The sequence below is a fragment of the Zea mays genome, chromosome 7 (assembly GCF_902167145.1).
Source record: "Zea mays cultivar B73 chromosome 7, Zm-B73-REFERENCE-NAM-5.0, whole genome shotgun sequence".
In the NCBI taxonomy this organism is placed as follows: Eukaryota; Viridiplantae; Streptophyta; class Magnoliopsida; order Poales; family Poaceae; genus Zea; species Zea mays.
The window spans coordinates 160,338,862-160,365,778 of NC_050102.1; the positions used below are offsets into that span (position 1 = coordinate 160,338,862).

The window sequence follows — 26,917 nt, forward strand, 5'->3', positions numbered from 1 at the left end:
ATTCTGGGCAAGGGATACTTTTTCTTGATCGTGACCTCATTCAAAGCTCGATAATCGATGCACATCCTCTTGGTGCCATCTTTCTTTTCCACAAATAAGACAGGGGCGGCCCAAGGCGAGGTGCTTGGCCGAATGTAACCTTTCTCTGACAGCTCATCAATCTGCTTCTTAAGCTCAACCAACTCTGGTCCGGATATTCTGTAGGCTCTCTTAAAGATGGGGGCGGTTCCAGGAAGAAGCTCTATGGCAAATTCAACTTTCCGCTCTGGTGGCATACCCGGTAAATCCTTTGGAAACACATCTGGGAATTCAGACACAACCTTGATACTCTCAATTGGGTCTGCTTCACTGCTATCAACGGCCATCTGATAACAACTTCCTTTCTTTGGCTCAGGCGGGACTAGTTCGGTCACCACTTCCTTTCCTACTGGGGACACCAACTTGATTGTCCTTTTATCACAACTGATAACTGCCTGATACTTATCTAGCCAATTCATCCCTAGGATGACATCTATTCCCTGAGTACCCATTACTATAAGGTTGGCGGGAAACGCTATCCCCCTTATTTTCACACTTATATTCAAACAAATGCTATCGGCTCGAATTCTACCACCGGCTGAGTCAATTTGAATGGGGGTTGACATGGTAGTAATTGGAAGATTATGTGCTTCTACCCATGATGCAGTAATGAAAGAATGCGTTGCTCCAGTATCAAATAACACTTCTGCAATATGGGAGTCGACTGGGAACATACCTACTATCATGCCGGGGGTCTCCTGAACTGCTTCAGCCTCCAAGTGATTCAATCTTCCATGATTATAGCGCTGTTGAGGGCGGTTGCCTGCTCCAGGCTGAGGCACATTCTGCTTCGCTGGGGCATTGGGGCCTGACTGCTGCTGGGCTGCCTTCTTCGGACATTGCATCACCCAGTGGCCTTGCTCTCCACAGTGGAAACACGCCCTGTTTCCAACCTGAGCTGGTGCTGCCTGACTGTTCTGCTGATTTGCTGGGGCAGGAAGACGAGGTGCCTGCTGATTCTGCTTCTGAAACTGACCTCCTGACTGATTGCTCTGACGGTTCTGGTACTGGTGCTGAGGATACTGCCTTTGAAACTGCTGATGCTGCTGAGGTGGACGCTGGTTTTGCCTGAACTGCTGAGATTGATTGCCTGAGAAACGAGGACGATTGCTGCTTCCAGGCTGGGGTCCACTGATCTTGCGCTTACGATCTTCCATCTCCTTACGCTTTCTCTCTGTCATGATTGCTCTGTCAATCAGGTGCTGGAATGTCGGGAAGGTGTGATTCATCAGCTGATACTGCAGAGGGTCAACCAAGCCTCTCAGGAAACGGTACTGCCGCTTGGCATCGGTGTTGACATCTTCAGGAGCATAGCGAGACAATTGCAGAAACTTGTCTCAATACTCACTGACAGACGATGGCCCTTGCTTGAGAGCCAGGAACTCCTCCTTCTTCACTGTCATCAGACCTGCAGGCACGTGGTACTGACGAAAGCTACCTCTGAATTCTTCCCAGGTGATGGTGTCGGGGTTGGCATGGGTGGCGAGGTAAGACTCCCACCATGACTGGGCTGCTCCTCTCAACAGACGGGGACCATACAGGACTTTCTCCCTGTCATCGCACTGAGCGGTATGCAACTCCCGCTCCACAGTGCGCAGCCAATCTTCAGCATCCATAGGGTCAGAAGAGTGAGCGAACGTTGGGGGATGACCTCTCATGAATTCAGCACGCTTGTCTCTAGGCATCTGAGGCATCTGAGGCTGGGGTGGTGCTTGCTGCTGTTGCTGCTGCTGCTGCTGCTGAATGGCGGCCAAAGTCTGACCGATGGCCTGAACTGCCTGAGTCTGCATCAGAAACATCTGCTCGATCGACATCGGGGGCGGGGGCGGCAGGTGCTGCTGCTGGGGCACCTCTTCCTGCGGAGCGGCTCGCTCCTGTTGAGCACGCCTTCCTCCTCTGCGCCTGTTCTCTGACATCTGCAGAATGCAACCACACATCAGAACTGATCTGGCAAATCTTGCAGCATAAGGAAAGAGAATAGAATTCTTCAACAGCACTGGACAGATGAGCATCTTCACTGATCTCCAACACAGGCCACACAGCTTCTCAGATAAAGAGGAAAGTGGAATAAAGGTTTCCCAACTATATAACTAACTCCATTAACATAATAGGTAAACCAAAATGCAGGGGATACCCACACTCTGGTGACAGTCATTACAAAGATCCAAACCAAACATAGTTCATCATGACAAGCATAAATGCACAGGATATAGCAAACTACCCTGTCTAACTAAGACTAACTAAGACCGAGATTAACGCTAAGACTGAAGCTTCTATGTATGTATTTTGTATTAATTACAAGATCCAATTCTAACGATCTATGGTTCTAGATTTATCTTGGTCTTGCAGTCGGGATTGCCATAAGACTGGTGTCCACGCTGAGGTGAGCGGTACGGGTGCTGAGTCCCGACGGGAGCGGGGGAACCACCATCCAGATGACGACGTTCCGCGCGCTCAGCCCGCAGCAGGGCGATCTCAGCACGAGCCCTACTCAGCTCGTCTAATGCATGGTCCAGCTCCGTGTTTAGCACGGCGGCTAGGTTGACTGTGCTGCTCAACCTAGGATTGCCCTCACCGACAGGTGAGACAATCACGCCTCCTGTGCTGCCAGATGGACGGCGGGGGTAATACTTCAGGTCAAGACCATCAGCTGCCCCACCGAAAACCGAGCAGTAGTGCGAAAGCGCACGCCGTGCAGCATCTTGCATGGCTGCCTCAGCTGAGTCCCGTTCAGAGATAGAATAATGCTCTGAGCAGGCCTCTGCACCCTGGAGACTGTCCTCCGGGCAGCGCACCAAGCAAGTTGCCTCCCAGCGGTCCGGGTAGACCCCGCGACTGTGCTGGTAGACCACACAGCGATACTCGACGGACCAAGTATGCCGGTCAAATGCCCGACGTAGCAGGGTGTCGAGCGCATCGTGGAAGTGACACCCGCGAGCAGCGTCGCGAGTGATGGGTCGAGCAACCCATCCTTCCGGCTCAAGGTTAGCAGAGAAGTCGGTGTCGTGGCTCGAGCTGTCGTCGCCACCTCCGTCATCTGGGTCTCCTCCAGCAGCTACTCCAGAAGCTGGGGCGCCCAGTGGTGGTGCAGGGGGCGGCTCCAGAGGAAGCACAGGGGAGCAGCTCCTCACAGACTCTATCTCCTGGTGGAGCGAGAAGGAAGAGCTCTGCTGCTCCTGTCGTCGACGCTCCTGCTCCTCACGCAGGCGGTGGTGTAGTCTCTCCAAGTGGCTGGACTGTCCGGCCACGGGACGGCGAAGCGGACGCTCAGCAAGGCGGGAGGGTAAGAAGGGGATGACTGACTTACGTGCAGTGTGTCTAAGTCGAGCCATCTACAAAAGACATCGCAAGCAAAAGGGTGAGAACAGAATTAATATGACCAGCAAGTAATGAACTACAAGTAAATGAAGGATTAGAATAAAACATGATTTTCAGCAAGGTATTATATATAGTAGAACATAGGTTTGGTCTGTATGACCAACTTTTGAAGGGATATCAAAGTCAAGGCAGAGACAGAGGTCCATAGTCCTTAGAACGACCATTCTACTCTAGGTTAGCGGTCCTACAGTCAGCACGGCTTTGATACCACTTATGTCACACCCGGTTTTTAAAAGGCAAACCGAATGCGAACCATGTACGTGCCAGGATCAGTTATTCACGTACACAACAGTTACATAATATGGACATCATCACACAGTGCTCAAAATAGTATTAATAAGGGAAATAGTCGATTACATCATACGTCTGAGACGTCCATATGGTTCTTACAATAAATCAAAGTGCGGAAAAGAAACGTAGATAACGCGGCCTTCACATGCAGCCGACTGGGGGTTGCCGCTAACCCACACCTAGAACTCGTCGTAATCTTGGAACTCCTGGAAGTCTCCTTCCACAGCTTCATCTTCGCCTGAGCAGTGGTTGCAATGCTGACAACCTGGGGGGGGGGGGGTTGGTGTGTAGAGCAAGGGTGAGTACACATCAACATACTCAGCAAGTATCCTGTTTGGCTGTAGTGGACTAGCTTTATGTGGGGATAAGTCAAGCAGTTGCTTTTAGTTGGTCAGATTATTACTTACTAGTAGAAAGCCAAGTTTTAGCATTAACCCAAGTTATTAACCCAAACGTACTCCTTTCCAAACGGAAAGAGTACCACTTACCAGCACCATAATCATAATCAAAACCATCATTCTCATATCCACCTGTACCAAAGTATCTCTGATCAAGTATCACTAATCTCTGGAGCTCCCTTGGCCGCTCATAACCGCGAGCACGGCTGATATATCAGTTTCATAACACTCTGCAGAGGTTGTGCACTTTACCCACAAGCCGTGATTCCCTCTCTGGCCCGGGCTTGCAAGACCCTTATTCACTCCCGAGGTGAATGGCCAGGGATTCACTACGAAGCCTTTACAAAGATTCCCCGGGGCTGTAGCCACCCGTTAGGTTTCCTAAATGCACCGCACTCCTCCCCAAGGGGTGAACCCAAACTTGGCAGAGCGAGCCGCATACACCGAGCCCCATTGACGGCACGACGGCTAAGTGAACTACACCCCGGATCCTCTAATTATTCAGCTAAGGGCACCCCATTCCACCCTTATGGTTGCACTGTTTTCCCGGGCGGTCATCCATAGAACAGGTCCTTACGGAGAGGCACTCGAGAAACCGCTCGAGCCCCCTTGAAGACCACAAGTACCACATCATAATAAGAGAAGGGAAAACAACGTATCATAGATAATCACATCATGTTCATTGATTAAAGTTGAGCAATAGCATCAAACTAAGCAGTAATAATCCGACCCAAATAGGTAAACAAGGACATGGATAACAAAACTAGTCAATCCTTAGGCATAAATGTGTAAAGCGGGAGGTGAATTAAATAATGAATAGGACAGAGATAGGTCAAAGGACACTTGCCTCCACCAACCGACTGCTGCTCAGGGGCTTCTCCTGCGAATTCCTCGGGCTCTTCGACCGGATCGTTCTCTATGCGATTGCAAACATACATACATCCATCCACATATTTAATACAAAAGAACAGTACACCATACAAGATGACAAATAAAGTGAATATGCATCAAGTATGACATTCGATATCGCATTTGTTATGGTTAGAAAGAAACGGGAAAAGATCTCGCAGGGGGTTAAATCTTATGCACTAACAATCAATTACAATTGGTTCTTAACAAAAGACTTCTGTTACATATACACTAATGGAAACCTAATCATTTTAAGTTGATCAACATTGCACGAGATAAACAATTAACTACATGAATCAATTAGTATAACGGAATTTTAAATTAAACTTCCTATTTCAATGGCATGAACAATGATTAGCCTACCTAAAATAAAATAGCTATGAGCGCAGAAAGTAAATAAAATAAAATAAAAAAAATAAAAAAAAACAGAGGGGGGCGGTTGAACCGGCCCTAGGGGCGGTTGAACCGGCCGGCTGGGCGGCCGAGCACGCAGGGGCGGGGGCGCGGCCGGGCGGGCGGCCAGGGCGCGCGGCCAGGGGCGCGCGGCCAGGCGGGCTGGGGCGGCCAGGCGGGCGGCCGGGCGGCCAGGGCGCGGCCAAGGCGGGCGGCCGGGCGGCCAGGGCGCGGCCAAGGCGGGCGGCCGGGGCGCGCGGGGGTTGGCCGAGCCGGCCATGGCGGCGGCCATGGCGCCGAGCGGCGAGGGGAAAGGGGAGGGGGGATGGGGGAGGGAGGAGAGGGGGAGGGGGCCTCACCGGGGACGGGGACGGGGACGGGGCGGGGCGGCCGAGCGGGGCGGCCGATCGGCGACGGGGCAGGGGCGGCGGCTTGGGCAGGGGCGGCGGCTTGGGTGGGGAAGAGAGAAAATGAGAGGGAGGGAGAGGGATTGGGGGTTTTGGGGAAAAATAAAGGGAGGGGGGGGGGCGGCATGGGCCAATTGGGCCCAAGGGGGGGCCAGGGGCGGCTGGGCCGGCCGGGGTCGGCCCACGGCGCGGGAGAGAGAGAAAAAGAGGAGAGAGAAAGAGAGAGAAAAAGAAAGAAAAGATCTTCTCCTCATTTTCGAAATCCGATCTTCCTACATGAATGCATTTGCACTTTCAAAGCAATCAAAAGAAATGCAAGGTTCGGCATGGTGCATCAAACAACCTAAAGTACTTAGGGTTTTTCATTACACGGGAATTCCAAACCGAATCCCGCTAGAACTTTGGAAAAGGTCAAGGTTTAGCGAGGGAAAAAAAGAAAAAGAAAAGGTAACGCCCGAATTTTGGCGAGTAAAGAAAAGAAAAAAATTCAACTGCAAAATTCGGGGCGTTACACCCTCGTTATCTTGGAGCCTAGCCCTTAACAAAATTAGACAATTTCTTTGGAGGAGCATTAAGTTTGACATTGTCCCTCTTTTGGAAGCCAATGCCATCCTTAATGCCAGGGCGTCTCCCACTATAAAGCATATTACGAGCAAATTTAAAATTTTCATTTTCAAGTTCATGCTCGGCAATTTTAGTATCTAATTTTGCTATATGATCATTTTGTTGTTTAATTAAAGCCATGTGATCATGAATAGCATTAATATCAACATCTCTACATCTAGTACAAATAGAAGTGTGCTCAACGGTAGATGTAGATGGTTTGCAAGATTTTAATTCTACAACCTTAGCATGCAATATATCATTTTTACTTCTAAGGTCGGAAATGGTAGCATTGCAAACATCAAAATCTTTAGTCTTAGCAATCAATTTCTCATTTTCAATCCTAAGGCTAGTAAGAGAAATGTTCAATTCTTCTATTTTAGCAAGCAACTCAACATTATCATTTGGAATTGAAACATTACAAACATTTGAATCAACCTTAGCTAACAAATTAACATTTTCATTTGTAAGGTTGTCTATAGTCTCATGGCAAGTGCTTAGCTCACTAGATAATTTTTCACATTTTTCAACTTCTAGAGCATAAGCATTTTTAACTTTAACATGTTTTTTGTTTTCCTTGATTAGGAAGTCCTCTTGGGAGTCCAAGAGATCATCCTTCTCATGAATGACACTAATTAATTCATTTAATTTCTCTTTTTGTTGCATGTTTAAGTTGGCAAAAAGAGTACACAAATTATCTTCCTCATCACTAGCATTATCATCGCTAGAAGACTCATATCTAGTGGAGGATTTGGATTTAACCTTCTTCTTTTTGCCGTCCTTTGCCATGAGGCACTTGTGGCCGACGTTGGGGAAGAGAAGTCCCTTGGTGACGGCGATGTTGGCGGCGTCCTCGTCGTCGGAGGAGTCGCTAGAGCTTTCGTCAGAGTCCCACTCGCGACGAACATGGGCATCGCCACCCTTCTTCTTGTAGTACCTCTTCTTCTCCTTTCTTCTCCCCTTCTTGTCGTCGCCCCTGTCACTGTCACTAGAAATAGGACATTTTGCTATAAAGTGACTAGGCTTACCACATTTGTAGCAAACCTTCTTGGAGCGGGGCTTGTAATCTTTCCCCCTCCTTTGCTTGAGGATTTGGCGGAAGCTCTTGATGACGAGCGCCATTTCCTCGTTGTCGAGCTTGGAGGCGTCGATGGGTGTTCTACTTGGTGTAGACTCCTTCTTCTCCTCCGTCGCCTTAAATGCGACCGGTTGTGCTTCGGACGTGGAGGGACCGTCAAGCTCGTTGATCTTTCGTGAGCCCTTGATCATAAACTCAAAGCTCACAAAATTCCTGATTACCTCATCGGGAGTCATTAGTGTATATCTAGGATTACCACGAATTAATTGTACTTGAGTAGGGTTAAGGAAAATAAGTGATCTTAGAATAACCTTAACCACCTCGTGGTCATCCCATTTCTTGCTCCCGAGGTTGCGCACTTGATTCACCAAGGTTTTGAGCCGGTTGTACATGTCTTGTGGCTCCTCCCCTTGGCGAAGACGGAAGCGACCGAGCTCCCCCTCGATCGTTTCCCGCTTGGTGATCTTGGTTAGTTCATCACCCTCGTGCGCGGTCTTGAGCACGTCCCAAACTTCCTTGGCACTTTTTAATCCTTGCACCTTGTTGTACTCCTCCCTACTTAGAGAGGCGAGGAGTATGGTTGTGGCTTGGGAGTTGAAGTGCTCGATTTGGGCCACCTCGTCCTCATCATAATCCTCATCCCCTACGGATGGTACCTGTGCTCCAAACTCAACAACATTCCATATACTTTTGTGGAGTCAGGTTAGATGAAATTTCATTAAATCACTCCACCTAGCATAATCTTCACCGTCAAAGGTTGGCGGTTTGCCCAATGGAACGGAAAGTAATGGAGTATGTCTAGAGGTGCGAGGGTAGTGTAAGGGAATCTTACTAAATTTCTTACGCTCATGGCGCTTAGAAGTTACGGAGGGCGCGTCGGAGCCGGAGGTGGAAGGCGATGAAGTATCGGTCTCGTAGTAGACCACCTTCCTCATCTTCTTTTTCTTGTCGCCACTCCGATGCGACTTGTGGGAAGAGGCTTTCTTCTCCTTCCCTTTCCCCTTTTTGCGGGACTTTTCCGATGAAGCCTTCCCGTGGCTTGTAGTGGGTTTTTCGCCGGTCTCCATCTCCTTCTTGGCATGTTCTCCCGACATCACTTCGAGCGGTTAGGCTCTAATGAAGCACCGGGTTCTGATACCAATTGAAAGTCGCCTAGAGGGGGGAGGGGGTGAATAGGGCGAAACTGAAATTTATAAAGTTAATCACAACTACAAGTCGGGTTAGCGTTAGAAATATAATCAAGTCCGCGATAGAGGGTGCAAAACAAATCGCAAGCAAATAAAGAGAGTGACACACAGATTTATTTTACCGAGGTTCGGTTTTCGCAAACCTACTCCCCGTTGAGGAGGCCACAAAGGCCGGGTCCTTTTCAACCCCTTCCCTCTCTCAAACGGTCCCTTGGACCGAGTGAGCTTTCTCTTCTCAAATCAACCGAGAACAAAACTTCCCCGCAAGGACCACCACACAATTGGTGCCTCTTGCCTTGGTTACAATTGAGTTGATCGCAAGAAAGAATCAAAGAAGAAAGCAATCCAAGCGCAAGAGCTCGAAAGAACACGACAAATCACTCCCGCTTAACACTAAAGCTTTTGTGGAATTTGGAAGAGAATTTGATCACTTGGGTGCGTCTTGTATTGAATGCCTAGCTCTTGTAAGTGGTTGGAAGTTGAGAAACTTGGATGACTTGAATGTGGGGTGGTTGGGGGGTATTTATAACCCCAACCACCAAACTAGCCGTTTGGTGGAGGCTGCTGTCGCATGGCGCACCGGACAGTCCGGTGCGCTACCGGACATTGTCCGGTGCGCCAGCCACGTCACCAGGCCATTGGGTTCCGACCGTTGGAACTCTGACGTGTGGGCCCGCCTGGCTGTCCGGTGGTGCACCGGACAAGTCCTGTAGACTGTCTGGTGGTGCACCGGACAAGTCCTGTAGACTGTCCGGTGTGCCACCCGCGCGTGCACTGCTCCTCTGCGCGCGCTGGCGCACATTTAATGCGTTGCAGACGACCATTGGCGCGAAGTAGTCGTTGCTCCGCTGGCTCACCGGACAGTCCGGTGTGCACCGGACATGTCCGGTGAATTATAGCGGAGCGGATTCCCGAAGCTGGCGAGTTCAAAGTCGCTCTCCTCTGGAGCACCGGACAGTGTCCGGTGTAGCACCGGACAGTCCGGTGAATTATAGCGAAGCGGTTCTGGATTTTCTCGAAGGTGAGGAGTTCAGCGTGAAGTCCCCTGGTGCACCGGACACTGTCCGGTGGTGCACCAGACACTGTCCGGTGGCACACCGGACAGTCCGGTGCGCCAGACCAGAGCTGTCTTCGGTTATCCCTTGCTCTCTTTATTGGCTTAAGTGTGAACCTTTGACACCTGGATAACTTATATACTAGAGCAAACTAGTTAGTCCAATTATTTGTGTTGGACAATTCAACCACCAAAATCATTTAGGAAATAGGTGTAAGCCTAATTCCCTTTCACCATGGCCTATGGAGAAGCAATATAGTATGATATACACACATGAAGTTTTCATAAAATTTTAGGAGCAAATAGTAGCTTCTAGATGCCAATGTTTTATTCAAGGGATACCAAAAGGTGATGAGATCAGAGTTGTGACTGTTGGCAGCATGTCTAAAATGGAGCGAGTAGTTCATTTCAACAAGTCAAATATGATTGGGAGGTGCTCGTGTAAACTACTTGAGTCTTATGCCATCCCTTGTCAGCATATCATACAAGTTATTAGAGCCGAGAAACAAATTCAATTACTAGAGTATTATATTATGAAAAGTTGGGAGAAAAAGTGTAAAATGTATGTCATGTGGTGGCATTTTTTCTATTCATGTTAACTACGGAACTGGGATAAGTTTTGTGTTGATCTTGTTCTAACATTATTTTTTGTAGGGCTATTTTCTTTGATGATCAAGGATTCAAGGTAACCTAATAGATGATGATCCTGCAAACCCTCTAGAGGTAGCAACAATGAAAATAATTTTGGATGTGCACAATAAATTTAAAGATCTCATACAGAAGGCTAAGAACTCAAATCAAGGAATTTACTTCTTAATGTTCAACTTGTGTAATTTAGATTCACCTCTTCAAACTTCAGTCCCTTCTGCTAGCACTACTAAACAAGATGAATTTGAAGCTTTCATTGGTATGAAAATTCCTAACGAAGTTAGCACACACCTACCTAGTCATATGAGATTGAAGGAAAAATGCAAAAGGATCAAGAAAAACAAGGAGACCACGGTCCTGTTTGGTTCGCTGCCTAACTTGCCACATTTTGCCTAACTTTTTTGTCTAAGGTTAGTTCTTCAATTTAAACGACTAACCTTAGTTAAAATGTGACACAGTTAGACACGAACCAAACAGACCGTAAGTCTGCAGGCAAGGGTAGAACTCCTCGGACATGCAGCAATTGCAAGCAAATAGGGGGCAACATGATGCACGAAATTGCCAGGTAAATAAATCCCAAGCAATGTTGAGCACTAGCAGTATATGTTGAGCACTAGCAGTATATGTCCATGCATAAATTAAGTTATGTTGTTACATTACAGAAGACTCTCAATTATCTCAAATTTCAGATTGTATCAATTGACCAATTACAGAAACACTCTCGATAAGAAAAGCAACCAACTCAATTTTCAGAAGCACCGCCGATTATCCCAATTGCAATTCAATTTAAAGTATCATAACCATAAGACACACAAGAAGTTTAGAACGACGCTTTCAAATTACAACACAACAACACTCTCAATTACAACTCTCTCAATTATCAATCTGATATACATGCATGACTAAGGTACCGAAGAAATATAACATATTAACATACATATACGTGACATTGGTCAACAAAAAGTGATTTAGGAAGTTGCTCGTTCCAGCTAGCACCAGGTGATCAATATCATTCCAGCCATGACCAAGTACCGATTGGTGATATTAGAGACTCATTCCATCACTGTAATATACGAGACCTCCTGCAAATACTCCCTCAAAAAGCTAACTGACAAGCTGCAGGGTCGATTGGTTGCTTCGGTAGCAAATATTCAGTCACCTAAAGAAACTCCTCTTGATGAGTAGAGCTCTGGACAACAACAAGATGTCGACCCATCCCCAGCGTGCACTGTCCTCATCAAGAAGCACCTGTAGGTCGCCAATGTCGCCTTGGACAAGCTCCCTGCTTATTTTCACGGTCTGACATACTTGTGGTCGTTGCGCTGTGGCCGCCGAATCGGTGCTAGTTGTGATCGCCGTCCGAATTTTTTGCATTTTTGCCCTTTCTCGAGAAAAAAAATCATGTTTAGACTCTAGAAAATTTTAATGTCATTTTTGAACCCTTTGGTCGGCACCATAGCCTATGGCGCCGAGGTAACACAGCTCAGCGCCTTAGGTTATGGCGCTGAGATACGTGTTGCGCTGGCATGAACGGACGTCGTGTCACCGACGTGGCACCAACCTCGACGCCATAGAAATTGGCGCCGAGCTCAGTTATGTACATAAAGTTCATCTAGCTCAGTTGGTAGAGCGCAAGGCTCTTAACCTTGTGGTCATGGGTTTCAAGCTCTATGGTAGGTGTTTTTAATACTTTTTGTCTTTATCACTGATTTGTTTTTTTGTTGTCCAGATTTTTTGTTTATGTCGCTGATTTGTCCGTCTAGATTTATTTCTCATCCAGATTTTTTGTTTTGTGACTGATTTGTTTATTCGTCCAGATTTTTTTGTTTATCCGGCGAGCACAGCGGCTGTGTGCCACAGTGGCCGCAAGCCATCAACTTCTCCCTTGTTTACTCAGCTAACCACAATAAAAATCAAATGAGAACACTCTAACTTCAATCATGACCATATAAAAAGAAGCACATATATTCATCTTTTTTTCCTCCGCACTAAATAAAAGTATATTCCATTATATACTTGTCTCATGGATGATATATTTTAGAATTTATTGTATAAATTACTCCACTAGGTGATACCTAATTCCATTCCCTCCATTTACCATTACATTTTCAAACAAATTTAAGTTTTTTAAGTGGACAAAATACTTTGTGAGCTTGTGTCTGTGTGTAGGGGTACAGTCCCTCACTTTTATATTTAATTTACATACTACTAAACTAAACAGTATAGTTAATCCGTGGATTTAATTAACCTTTCCATTCAATGTTGAGTCCCATCAAGGGAACGATGCATAGATCTAACCATGCTATTTTTTTGCAGGTCACTTTTTGATTGACAAAGAGAAACATAATTGTTAATCATATGCTAATCTTCAAATTGCATTTCCAAAAGAAATTTTAAACATTATAGTCCATTTGCGGTTCAGTTTGATTTTCCTAGGTGTAGGTTAGCTGAGCAAACCAGGGAGAAAGTTGATGGCTCGCGGCCACTGTGGCACACAACCGCTGTGCTCGTCGGATAAAAAAATATATGGACCAATAAACAAATCAGTCATAAAAACAAAAAATCTGGATGAAAATAAATCTGGACGGACAAATCAGCGACATAAACGAAAAATCTGGAAAAAAAAACAAATCAGTGATAAAGACAAAAAATATTAAACGAGCCTTGCGCTCTACCAACTAAGCTAGACAGGCTTTGTGTACATAATTGAGCTCGGCGCCAAGATCTATGGCGCCGAGCTTAGTGCCACGTCGGCGCCACGACGTCCGTTCGTGCCAGCGCAGCACGTAACTCGGCGCCATAGCCTAGGCTATGACGCCGAGCAAAGGGTTCAAAAATGACATTAAAATTTTCTAAGGTCTAAACGTGATTTGTTTTCCGAGAAAGGGTCAAAATGCAAAAAAAATCGGTGATCGTCGTCGACTTGGTGGTCGTCGTTGATTTTTTAAGGGATTTCAATTTTTCTAAAGGAAAATGAACTAATTTCTCCTGGAAAAATGAAAATCACTTGAAAAAAACGAGGTTTTCAAACTAGCCTTTAAAGTCTAAAAACCCAAATTTTCTCGGAAAACCAGAAAATAATGCTACCAAACTATCCAACAATGGCCCGATCAATCAGCTACTACTAGAACTGAGTAGTGGAAGCACGATTTCTCTATGGGCCGTGGCCCCGAGCGGAGCTGACGCAGTGACCCTGGCGGCCTGGCCGCAGGCCGGTGGGCTGTGGCTGCGGTCCTGCTAACGGAAGTGCGGTGAGAAATTGTGCACAGCCCAGTATGGGCCCAACATAGTTTCGTCAGTGCCTGCGCCGTCGACGAGCCGGCGCCCGGCGGCACTGGAGCGACGCGAGCGCGGATCAGGTCGGACTCCCGGCCGCCGCCTCGCCAAAGTGGGAGCGCAAATGGGCGCCAGCGCCACTCACGGGGTGCGGCCGCGGCGTGCGTGTTCGGCTGCTGGGAGCCGCACAAGGTGGCCCACGGGCCACGACGCACGTGTACGTGCTGCTGCCACGGCAGCTGGCAAAGCATCGGTCGGCGCCGTCGCGCTGGTTGCCTGCGTCGGCCACTCTAGTTCAGTTGAGCAGTGAGGACTCCTGCTGTGAGTAAGCCCGCCTCCTTGCCCTATTGTTCGTTGCCAGTTGCCACTTGCCACGGCGCTACCGACTGATGCATATATTTTATACACTGTGCTGCGCACACCAAGTGTTTGTGCTGTCCACCCATCAAACCTGTGTTTCCTTTTTTTAATACGCTGGCTGCTTAAACAGAAAACGGCATCTCAATTTCTCTAACCAAAACAAACATCTCATTTATTATTCACACTCCTCACAGATTCATGGAGCAGTAACCACTAATCAACAAGTCAATAGGGTCAAACGAAGCTTGATCTCAGAACTAGAAGTGGGTGTTACTTTCAGTCTGTCACCACACTATAATATAAGGTAAATACACAATCACATACAGACATACTGCATGCGCATGAGTGTTCCATTTAGAATTCCTCAAGCAAGATTTGAGGAGTGAGCGAAATTTCAATCGCTAGCTATGAATTGCATGCAGCACTCTCACTGTCATCTGAGCTTCATTTTTTTGGTGAGGCATTGCCATTGTAACCTGCCAATCAACGTGTGTGACACTGCAACCACAACAAAGATGCTACCTCAACCATGATAATTTTAGCAGTTCTTATTTAGTCGTTAAATAAATCCTTTGCGATTCCTAGAAGGTCCAAAACTATATTGTACCTGATGCGACCTCCTCTTGCTGGTCTCTTGGGTGACCGCAGGGGAGAGAGGAGAAGGAGACTAGAACCAGGGACAGATCTCAGGGGGTAGGAACAGTGGCTAGGCAGGCGGACGTCGTCACCGCGGCTGGCAGCTGGCCGAGCCACGTTGACCGAGATAGTCCCGCCCACTATAGGGAGACTTTATTCCTCGATGATGCTTAATACAAACTACGGGTCTGCCTTTATAGTATGAGGCGACCTCTTTAAAAGGAACTAAATAACTGAATCTGGAAGTAAACTAATGCATATCTTTTATTCTGGAAATAAACTAATGCATATCTCCCTACAATAAAAGCTTGCCTACTAACCCGATTGCTAGCCACTTTTTTGATCACTTTCCTTGCTTGCTTCTGCTGCTCCTTTTGCTGGATCCTGGCGCCTTTGCCTCTGGTACTGGCAGCCTACAAATGCATCAGTAACATTTCTCCCCTCCACAAGAAACAGCTCGTCCGCGAGCTTAAAAAGAGGATACTTCTGTGTGAAGTCTTCCAATTGTTCCCAAGAGGCATCTGATGCTGGTCGACCCACCCACTGGACTAATAGTTCCCAAACTCCTCTATTCAGCCGAGCCTTGAGGACCTTGTCTGGTGTCGGAATGACTCTGCCATGCAGAATTTTGGGTAATGGAACTATGGCTGTTGGTGCTGTGCCTTCAAACTTTTTTAACAAGGATACATGGAAGATTTTGTGGATCCGGGCACGTGCTGGTAGTTGCAACTTATAAGAGACTTTCCCAATGCGACTTGTTACCTGGTATGGCCCAAAGAAGCGAGGACCCAATTTCGACGGAGCAGCCGCGGTGACACCCACTGCTGTCCGCTGTTGTAAACGGAGCCATACCCAGTCTCCTTCTTGGAATTCGACCTCTCGTCGTGACTGATCCTGATATGTCTTCATCACAATTTGTGCTTGTACCAGCCTTGCCTTGATTTCAGTCAGAAATTCATCCCTTTCCTGGAGCTGCTGATCTACCGCTGCCACCTTTGCGACACCTGGATGGTAAGCTAATAATGCTGGCGGCTCTCGGCCATAAACTACCCGAAAGGGGGAACATTTGAGGGCGGTGTGGTACGAAGTGTTGTAACAAAATTCTGCCCATGGTAACCACTGTAACCAAGTTCTTGGACGGTCGCCTGCTAGGCAGCGAAGATACATGATAATGATCCGATTGACCACTTCCGCCTGGCATCAGATTGAGGGTGAAAGGCAGAACTCATGTGTAGCTTGACCCCTGCTAAGCGAAACAACTCGGTCCAAAAAGCACTAGTGAAAACCGTGTCCCGATCACTGACAATGGAACAAGGAAAACCATGAAGCCGGTCAATGCCATCAAAGAAGGCCTTGGCGACTGAGGCTGCTGTGTATGGGTGGCCTAATGGAATGAAATGCGCCATTTTGGAAAATCGGTCCACCACTGTGAGAATTACTGATTTACCGCCCACCTTGGAAAAACCTTCCACAAAATCCATGGAGATATCACTCCAAATGCCTGTTGGAATTGGTAATGGTTGCAGCAGCCCGACAGGGTGCAAGTGGACTGACTTGTTGCGTTGACATACTGAGCAGCCCTTCACATATTCTCTGATTCGTTGGAGGGCATGAGCATTATAAAATGTAGCCCGCCAACGGTGCACCGTCTTCTCTACACCTTCATGCGCCCCATCATGGGCATCGGCCAAGAGGAGTGGCCACATAGATGATGCATCTGGTACGAAGATCTTGCCTTTAAATAGCAGCAACCCATCTACTTCAGTCCATTCCTCTTTGGCTGTTCCTACTGCCAGCTGAGCACGGATAGCCTGCACTTGGGAATTAGTGGCCGCCTCATCTCGCAAGTTGTCAAACAGTGAGAATATTGGGAGTGATATGCTGTGCACAGTGCCCATTGGTTCCTCCCGCCGAGATAAAGCGTCTGCAGCACCATTCAATTTGCCCGGATGATATTCAACAGTCAAATCATAGCCAAATAATTTACTGACCCATGTGTGTTGGGGAATGGTGGAGAGCCGCTGGTCCAAGATGAACTTCAAACTGTAATGATCTGTCCGGACTGTAAATGCACGTCCCCAGAGATATGGGCGCCAGTTGCGGACGGCCTTGACCAAACCGATCAATTCCCGCTCATAAGCGGGCAACTTCTGGTGATGTGGCGCAACTGCACGGCTGAAGAAGGCAATTGCACCATCACCTTGATGGAGCACAGCGCCGAACCCTGCCCCTGAGGCATCGCAGTCCACCATGAAGCGCTTGGAGAAGTCCGGCATTTGGAGGAGTGGTGCTGTCATCAAGGAGTGTTTAAGTTGCAGGAAGGCTGCATCCGCAGCGTCCGACCAGCGAAAGGCCTCTTTCTTCAAGAGGGTTGTTAGCGGGGCAGCCACCTCACCATAGCCGGCGATGAATTTGCGGTAGTAGCCGGTGAGGCCAAGGAAGCCCCGCAGCGCCCAGAGAGACTGCGGTCGAGGCCATGCCTCCATCGCCTCGATCTTTGCTGGATCCATGGCGACGCCAGCCTTGGAAATGATGTGTCCTAATAGGACACCGTTTCTTCCCCGAAGAAACACTTGGAGCGCTTCAGGAACAACTTGTTGTCGCGTAGGATTTGGAAGACCTGTTTCACATGCTGCAAATGTTCTGCCCATGTCTTGCTGAAAATCAGTATGTCATCAAAAAATACCAGGACAAACTTCCGAATATAGGCTTTGAGGACGTCATTCATCAAGGACTGAAAGGTGGAGGGTGCGTTTGTCAACCCAAAGGGCATGACGAGGAACTCAAATTTTCCGCGGTGTGTGCGGAATGCTGTTTTGTTGATGTCGCCCGGACTCATGCGAACTTGATGATATCCGTTGCGGAGGTCAAGCTTGGTGAAGAACCTCACGTCACGGAGTTCATCCAACAGTTCGTCTACTACTGGGATGGGAAAGGAGTCCTTTACTGTTTTGCTGTTGAGCTCACGGTAGTCGATGCAGAATCGCCACGACCCATCCGCTTTCCGGACCAGGAGAACCGGGGAGGAGTACGCCGATGAGCATTCCCGGATGATGCCTTGCTGCAGCATAGCCTCGCATTGTTTCTCGATCTCATCCTTCAACAGCTGCGAGTAACGGTATGGTTTTACCGCAACTGGTGTTGTTCCAGGAAGAAGTGTGATGCGATGGTCATGGCGTCGAGGGGGTGGGAGGCCGCGCGGTTCGTCAAAGATGTCGGTGAAGGAGTCGAGTAGGGTCGTCAGGAGATCCCTCGTGACGGCCAGCGCAGCGAGCTGCGGCTGAGGGCCACCGATCCCGGACCAGCGGACAACACGTTCCTTGTGCCAGAACGCCATGGTGAGGTCGGCGAAGTTCCACAAGATCGGCCCCAGGGTACGCAGCCATTGTACCCCGAGTACGACGTCGAAGCCATCCATCGCGAGTGTGTAGCAGGAGATGTCGAAGGTGTCCTTGTCGATGGAGATAGCCCCACCTGGCGGCATATGCCCGTGCTGGGGACACGATCGCTGTTCGCCACCTTGACGGAGAGGCCGGTCCGGCGTTCCACCATGAGCCCCAGCTTGGCCACCAGTCCCTCTTGGATGAAGGTATGAGTCGATCCCGAGTCCACCAAGGCGACCAGGGAGACTCCGTTGATGACGACTGGGAGTTTCATCGTGTTGCCCACGTCGATCCCTGTTAGGGCGTGCAGGGAGATCCCCAGCTCTTCCTGTACGGACTCCGCGCCGGCGTCGTCGTCCATCTCGATGAGGAAAATGCCCTTGCCTGCACACTTGTGGTCTGTCGTATATTTCTCGGTGCAGTGATAGCACTCACCATTGGCGCGCTTGGCCGCCAACTCCTCCGACGAGAGTCGCTTCATGCGAGGTCGTGGTGCACCCCCAAGTTTGGACGTGGTCGCCGGAGGGAGGGCCTTTGAGGACGATCGACCGGCTGGTAGTGCGGCGTGGGTAAGCCGACGCTCGTGAGCCCGGGCCAAGCTCATGGCTGTTTGGAGGTTCGGTGGTCGCTTCAGCTCGACCTCCGTTCGCAAGGGTTCCCCTAGGCCTGCAGTAAAGAGCTCAACCTGCTGGTGAGGCGTGACGTCGTGCGCACGACACAGGAGCTGGGAGAATTGTCGTTGGTAGTCCTCCACGGTGCCGGTGCGATACAAGTCCTTCAGCTCCGCCAAGCTATTGTGTCGCAGCGGAGGCCCGAACCGCATGTTGATGTACTTGGCAAAGCGGCGCCACGGCACCATACCGTAGTCGAGCTCGAAGCCGAAGTACCAATCCAGTGCTGCACCGTCCAAGTGCAGGGACGCCACCCACACTCTGTCGTCGTCGAGTGTGCTCATCCCCCGAAAATAGGTTTCACACTTATTGAGCCATGGTAGAGGATCGGATTCACCGTCGAACGATGGAAACTGCAGTTTAGGCCGTCGATTGTGATCCTCGTAGCGATCACGGTCATAGAAATCGTCCCGCCGACGCCGGTCGCGGCCCTCTGGTCGCCAGTTGCGGCGCCGTTGGAAGGCGCCACCAGCGGGATCTCGCCCACCGCGCCTGTCCTCCTGGCGGAAATCCCCACTGCGCTTGTCCTCCTGACGGAGGTCCTCACGTCCAGCGCCCCGCCGTCCCTTGGAGATGCGGCGGTCCTCCCGCCAATCGGTGTTGAGGGAGTCGTCGGTGGCGCTGTCGTCGTTGTCGTCAGAGGGCGCACCAGTGGCGCGACGTCGATCGTGGAGACGACGGTCGAGCGGCAGAGGGGAGCCATCAGACTCCTGTAGAGGGTCCGCATCGTTCTTGGCGGCGCCCCCTTTGTCGGTGTGTTCGCCGCCCGCGCTTTGCTGGGTGCCGTGAAGGCCTGCCGCGGTATCGGTCCCCGGCAGGACGAGCTGCTCCATACGCGCGAGCCGCTGATCGTGCAGCGCCATGTGCGTGTTGAGCGTGGAGACTTGGGCGAGCAGGCGGTCCAGCTTCTCTTCAATGGAATCCCCAGGAAGGTTCCCCATGGAGCCGGACAGAGATGTCGTTCCCCATGGAGACTACGTTTAAACATTTTCTTGGTACTTACTACTAAATCGTTTTCTTTATCTTTTTTAGCATTTCATTGTATCATTTACAGAACTGCAGAAAGCTACTAGTACTTATATATCTACAGCTATCGTGCTTATGGACTGAGTTGTAACTTGCATCTCTTGGCTTAGTTTGAAGTGATTTCCTCCTTTTTGGGTGGAGAACCGTGACATTTAACTTCACTTCAACTCATTGTTAAATCATCAGTAGGAAAGTAGAAGGAAATGCTATTTTAGCATAGATGTACTGGAGTACTGGATGCAGGAAGGATAATTCAAAATAAATGGACTAAGAGCTATTATTAGCGTACAATAGCAAACGAAAGATGGCAGTGTTCTAGAAGATAATACAATATAGGACTGGCTTTTAATTGCACCAGTTACCCAGCTAATGTTATGCCATCGTTGGCCCTCAGTCTGTTTAGATTATTGTGATGGTAGGACGGTTTGGGTGAGCTCGAGTGATGTTTCTGAGGGTGCACTCTGCATATTATTTCAGATTCTGAGCAGTTTTTTTTTTTTTCTCGAAAGCGCAGGAGAACTGCGCATCATTATATTAAGTAGAAGGAAAAGAGGGTCCAAAATAGACCATAGTACAAAAGACCTCCCCGGAGGAAAAAAAACCAAAGAAAAAAGAAGAGAAAAAAAACAAAAACAAGAGCAAACAGATCCTGAAAACAAAACCAGCCCATCAGCGATAAACCAGGCAGCTAGGTGCCCCTGATGGTTGCGGCAAGAAAGGAGAGACCCTTAGCTCCTACTATTTCCCACAACTGTTGTTCCTCCCTTGCCTGACAAAGAGCTGCAGAAACACTAGGGGAGATTCCATCAAAGACAATTCGGTTCCGATGATTCCAAATAATCCAGGCTCCCAAGGCAATAAGGAAGTTGACACCCTTCATAATCATATCTCCAGAGCCATTGTCTATCATCTCCCACCAACCCGTAAAAGACACCGTACTAGGTGTAGGAGCCAGATTTTGTAGTCTGACAATGCACATCAGCCGGAACCAGAATTCTCTCGCAAAAACACAAGAAACCAAAATATGATCCAAAGATTCAGACTCTTGGTCACAAAGCGGACACTTCTCCGGATGATCAAGTCCTCTCTTTGCCAACCTATCTGCTGTCCAGCATTTATTTAGCACCGATAACCAGAGGAAGAAGTGGCATTTAGAGGGGGCCCAAGTTTTCCAAACTCTTTCATAGTGACCGAAATGCACAGCCCCGATGAACAACCCATCATATGCAGCCTTAGCAGAATAAGTCCCATTTGCAGCAATACTAAAATCAACCCTCATAGTTAAGCAATGCTCCATTCTGACATGCTTGCAACCCTCATAGTTAAGCAATGCTACGCTGGTTTCTATCTCAAGTCGTCGCAAGTTGGGCATGGCTCCTACCTCAAAAATCAAGAGCTGCAGGGACATTCTCCGTTGCACTTGAACTGAAAATTAGCAAAGATTGGGAACAGAAGTCGCATGCCGCCATGTATGATGATCTTTTCTTTAGGGGCTTGTTGGATCTGAAAACGGAGGTGCATGAGTGAGGGCAGCTTCCCGAGGATACCAATATCCTCCTCCATCACCTCGGTTACAGAAAGTTCCAAGTAGGAGAGGTTATGGAGCTCAGCGAGCCACCTCGGAATCCTGGTGAAATACCATGCTGGATCAAGTGCCTCCAGACGGCGTGGAGGAGGTGCCAATGAACTCAGAATGTCAGCACAGATTTCAGGATATCGCACTACGGATAAACATCTCAGGTTGTAGCCACCAAGTTTTGCAAGAGATGAACACAGTGCCCAGTAAGGAATTCGGAAAACAACATATCTTCAGATTCCTCGGGTTCGTGAGCTCTCCTAGGCCATGAATGTTCTCCAATGAGTTCTCCATCAAGTCAAAGTACTTCAGAGTGCACAGGGATTTTGCGTTACCAATTCCATCAGGAAACTCATACTGATATGATGGGACAGTGAGATGCAATAGAGCTGGTAGATGAAAAAAAATCTGATGGAAGACTACCAAAAAAACCGCACCACATTTCCAGCGTCTCCAGATGGCATGCATAACCCTTGGATCTCCGCGGGTAATTTAACACGACTGGTCCTTGCCTACCTTCAAATACCTCAACAGAACTAGCCGACTTATGCCTGTCAGGTCGATGCCTTCTTTCTCATGCTCATGCTTGCCATTGAACTTCTGGAGTTCGAGGACAAGAACTCGAAGAAATTTCAACTCTAGCAAAAGATGTGCACACGCAGGCATACAATTAGTGTGACCAAACAAGGCAAGAGATCGAATTTGTGATAGGCTTCCAATTACGTTAACAGCTGAAATCGAGACAGCTTCTGCACCATTCAGGTTGAGTGATAGTCGACGGACCTTGCTGTTAGGCAGCTTTCTCATGCCCTGATAGTTGTATACCACTGATAAAATTGTCCTCTGTGCACTTGCTGAGGATCAAATCGAGCATCATATCATGCAATCGGCAAGACAATACCTCTCCATTATAGTCAGTCTCTTCAGGTTGAATCATGCTTCTGTTTAAAAGCTCATTGAAGTAATTCTTTGTCAAATCCTCTGCATATTGCTTACCAGAATTGCTCACAAGACCTTCTGCGACCCATCGTCGAACCAAATCGTCCCTTTCAATTATGTAGTCCTCTGGATATATACCTAGATACAGGAAACATGTCTTGAGTTGATGAGGAAAATTCTTGTAACTGAGGCTTAAAATTTGTCTCATCCCATACTAGAGTCTAATGAATCTTTTATCTTCTCCCAGTCCTCCTTTTCACTAGTTGGTAGATTGGTTAATAGACTTGCTACTGTAATTATTGCAAGCGGCAGACCGCCGCATTTCTTCAAAATTTCAGCTGAAACCTCCTTGAGTTTTGAAGGACAATCGCGATTGGGGCTAAATGTTCTGCTAAACAGTAACCTTCTTGAGTCATGGTCATTGAGGGGTTTCATTCTGTACAAGCATTCCTGGTGAGTGCAGCAGATCCTGGCAACACTCTCAATCCGTGTGGTTACAATAAATATGCTTCTGAGGTTATTTTCTGGAAAGGCACATTTTATAGTATCCCATAAATCATCAATAACTACTAAGTACCTGTGCTTTTTTAAACAGATCATGTGTTGGTTAGGGTAGTTGCAGTTTTCCATATGAAAGAAAGAATACTCACTTCAGAAGAAAAGCATTTGAGTTGCATGCTCGCTCGCTAGCTGTGTGTTTTTGTTTTTTCTTTCTGTCGTACGTTCTACTGCATCGTTATCTATTCCCTGCAGATCTGCAGGTACCGCCGGATGAGTCAAGGATTGCTGCTCATCAGTGGCACGCCTGACACGACACGGGCTGCTGACCAGGCGTCGACTCGCAACGCAAGCAGCCGGTTAGATGCTGTTGCTGCCCCGGGACTCGCAAGCAGGCGGGTCCGTTCCAATTCCGTGGACTCGATCCAGGCGGACCACGCCCCGGGCCAGCCGATCCATCTTTGTTCCAAGGCGCAAGGGCCACGGGGATGCTGGCGGATGGAGGGCGTGTGCGGCATCGACGTTGTCTGTGGTAGACTGGTACGATTCATGCACAACATTATTATCTCCAGGTTATTTTGCATGCTGTCTCCGTCACACGGAAGCATGATCATTCATCAGAACTTAGAAGTTGCCTACTAGAGCTTAAAGTCAGCTAAGAGATCATATACAATCCAAAGGTGACAAGGAACTATGGATTGCAAACACCCAATTTTCCCAAGGTTTTGTCTGGTTGTAGGAAAACAGCTATAGAAGAACCTACAAGTATAGTTTTCATTTTATGTTTTAATAAAATCGTTTAAAAAATTGCGGATCCGACTTGTTTTGTCTAGGCCTCTAGGGGGACGCGACAAAATCACGCTGGTATATGGCAAGATTTGTCAGATGAAACTGTGTTTTCTATATGAAATAAAAAAAATCTTATCACATCATTTTTGTTGGCGTGGAGTGCCATTTTGTCGCGCCACTCTGGAAGTGGCGTGTCAAGAGTCAACCTTTAAAAAAAATCATAACTCTTCGATACAATGTCGGATGAAGATAGTGCTTATCTACAGTTTTTTAGTTTTAATTTCTTTTTAATTTTAGGATGTTAAGGTGGTAAAAAAATAATATAAAACTTTAGCAGCATAATAATCGTGTACCCGGGCTTGTCCATTCGGGAAAAAAACCATACCTTTTTCAGCATAGTGTAAAAAGAAGATGCATAATAATAGTGCTCGATGATATACACATTTTTATAGTCTTCAGTTTTTATATTTAAGGTTGTTAAGGTGCTCGAGAAAATAATATAAAGTTTAGTAGCATGTTAATTATGATCTAAGGCTTATACATTTTCTTGAAATGCGTCAAATAAAAAAGATACTTTTTTGTCAACGTTGTAGCTATCAGTGTAATCTACATGTTTTTAGTTTTGAATTTTTTCTTTTGAGATTGTTAAGATGCTAAAAAAATAATATAAAATTTATGGAGTATATTAATCGCGTACCCAAACTTATTATTTTTAAAGAATCATTCGACACCTAAATTTAAGCAACTACTTTTTTAACGAGCCTAATTAAGATGTTGATGAAGTTTTATATTACTTTCTGGAGTATCTTATCTTAACAACCTATAAAAACACAAGACCATAAAGTTGTATATCTCATTGAGAATTATAAGTTTGATATAAAAAGTATCTTCATTTGATACCATATGAAAAGATATTGTTTTTCTAATGTGACAAGTGAAAGTACATTATTATTATGCTATTGAAATTTTATATGACTTTTTTCGAGCATCTTAACATCTTTGAAGAAAAAAACTTAAAACTATAAAGTTATACATCTCATCGAGATCTTCATTTTTTACATAAAAGTTATCTTATCCGGACATTGTATCAAAGAGTTATGCCTTTTTTCTAAGTTGATGCTTGTGACGACGGTTTCGGTGGCGTGACAAAATAATACCGACACACCAACATGAGTGTCGTGACAAAGTTTTTTTTTTACGTAAGATCAATGTGACAAATCTTACCAAATTCATAGGATGGTAAGAATGATTTTATCAATGATGGATGATTTTGTTCAAGACTTGGTCGATGACTACGAGGGTGACGATGATGAGGATATTGGTGAGACAACATTGGATGGATTTCATTAACTGCGTGTAGCGACTCTATGGGAGCCCTAGGTATCTAGACAACTTCAAAGAGATGATGCAGGAGGCAAAAGATCCGATCTGTACGGACTGTCCAAATAAATGTATGGTGTTGAGTTTTGATCTCTAGATGTTGATGTTGAAGGCTGATTTTTAGATGCATGGTCTGACACTAGCTTCAATGAGCTGTTACATCTCTTTTGTTCTTTGCTTCCGGAGGATAACAAAATGACCGACAATACCTACTAGGCAAAGAAGTTGATCTGGCCAATGATGTTGGGTCTTCAAAAGATCCATGCTTGCGCTAACCACTATATCCTATATATCGAGGAACCCATTATGTGACCTTAGAGAGCTATATTAGTGTTGTGTGGACACTAATGACAAGGGAGCCTCAATTGTGCCGAAGAAGAAGGCGGACAAGAAGAGTAGTGCAAAGTAGATCTCATCTCATGATAAGGAGGAAAAATATTAAACATAGAGGAGAATTCTCGCTCTCTTAGGGCTGATTTGGTGGTAAGGGATCCCAAGGAGATCCATGGTGAAGAAATCCCATTGTAATTCAATTTTGAATAACAAGGGGATTCCTCCCCCATGGATCCTCTTGGGATCTCTTACCACCAAATCAGCCCTTGGTGACCCGAGATCCCGGGAGGATTGGAGGATTGAGGGGGAAATTAGTTTATTTCCCCCTCAATCCACTTCAATCCTCCCGGGATCCCCTTGTCACCAAATCAATCCTTAGTGTGGTATCTACTCATGATCGATCGCGGGCGTTTTATATACGGAAAACTTAAGGATGCCAAGCTGACATCCTTAGTATGCATCTGCCGATCACATGAAGAAAGATAACAAGCTATGAGTCTATAACATAATAGTGGAAGAATTTCAACGCCACGTACGTACCCAAAGTTTCATGATGAGCCAAGGTTCGTGCTAAGTACTAGTCTATTATGTATTCTTTGATGGATTGGACGATGACATGGCAAGTAACATGGACCTATATAATATTGGCCAGAATCTCATTCAACACTTGAAAATAACAATACCCGTAATTTTCGGGGTAGTTTGGCTGTCTGATTACTTCACGTTGATTTGCCCTGTCGACGTGATAGCTCGACATGACATTATTCTCTCTTATCGACTTCTGAACGTGGAACATACATCTAAGCATGTATGCAATGTAACTTCCATATATATGCAAATTGAATCTGACAATCTTTATATACGTACTTCATCTATTCTTAGTGTAAGCCGCTCTGACTTTTATACTATGGGCCTTTTTGGTTTAGCTTTTTTTTGTCTAAATAACTTTTCTGAGAGTCGGTTGTGAGAAGAATCTGACTATGGAGAGAATCTGAGGCTGTGGAGAGATTCCGATTATCGTGAAGATTTACGTGTGGAGAAGGATAAAAGTGTCCATATGGTTTATGATGTAGAAAGTGGCGATTTTCTAATATCACAGCGACTCAGTCTATTTTGTGTTTACAATGATTTTTGGATGGTTTGACTAAAGTGATTCTCATAAAAGTGGGCTAAAAGGTTGGACATTTTGACAGTCTGTAACAGCTTAGGTGGCCAGAAGCTGAAAAAACCTGAAACAAACAGGTACTCAGATATAATATACACTTGGGTGCATAATAAAAAAAATATTCTATAGTTTAATATAGAGAGAGTATGCTTGATATTTAAGTAGGTTATCTGTACCACTACGTACCAATGCAAGACGTGTTATTCATAGAATCATTTGATGCATGTGTTAGTTGGTTCAATGTTTGATTCGCTCGATTATCCTCGGAACAAAGGAAATCAAGTGATGTCCTGCCACATATTACTGATAGTAGTTTCCCATTTTACGCTACAATGACGTCTGGCACGAGGGAACATATTTAGTACATGTCAGCAGATTTATTTGGCAATTTCGTGATGCATGTTGATCATACTCTTGTCTTGTATGGGGTATAGGACAAATGTCATGTCTATAATATGTCG

General features: G+C 46.8%; 1 long non-coding RNA gene across 2 annotated transcripts; it reads left to right on the plus strand.

Moving 5' to 3' along the window:
- The first annotated feature begins 13,707 nt into the window (after positions 1-13,707).
- Positions 13,708-23,603, plus strand: LOC118472989 (uncharacterized). Of its 2 annotated transcripts, none has more exons than XR_004851565.1 (3): positions 13,708-14,025; positions 14,255-14,364; positions 23,045-23,603. It is a non-coding gene; the product is annotated as an uncharacterized lncRNA (long non-coding RNA). The 2 variants fall into 2 exon arrangements; XR_004851566.1 differs by having other exon boundaries at positions 13,738-14,021.
- Positions 23,604-26,917: the final 3,314 nt, after the last annotated feature.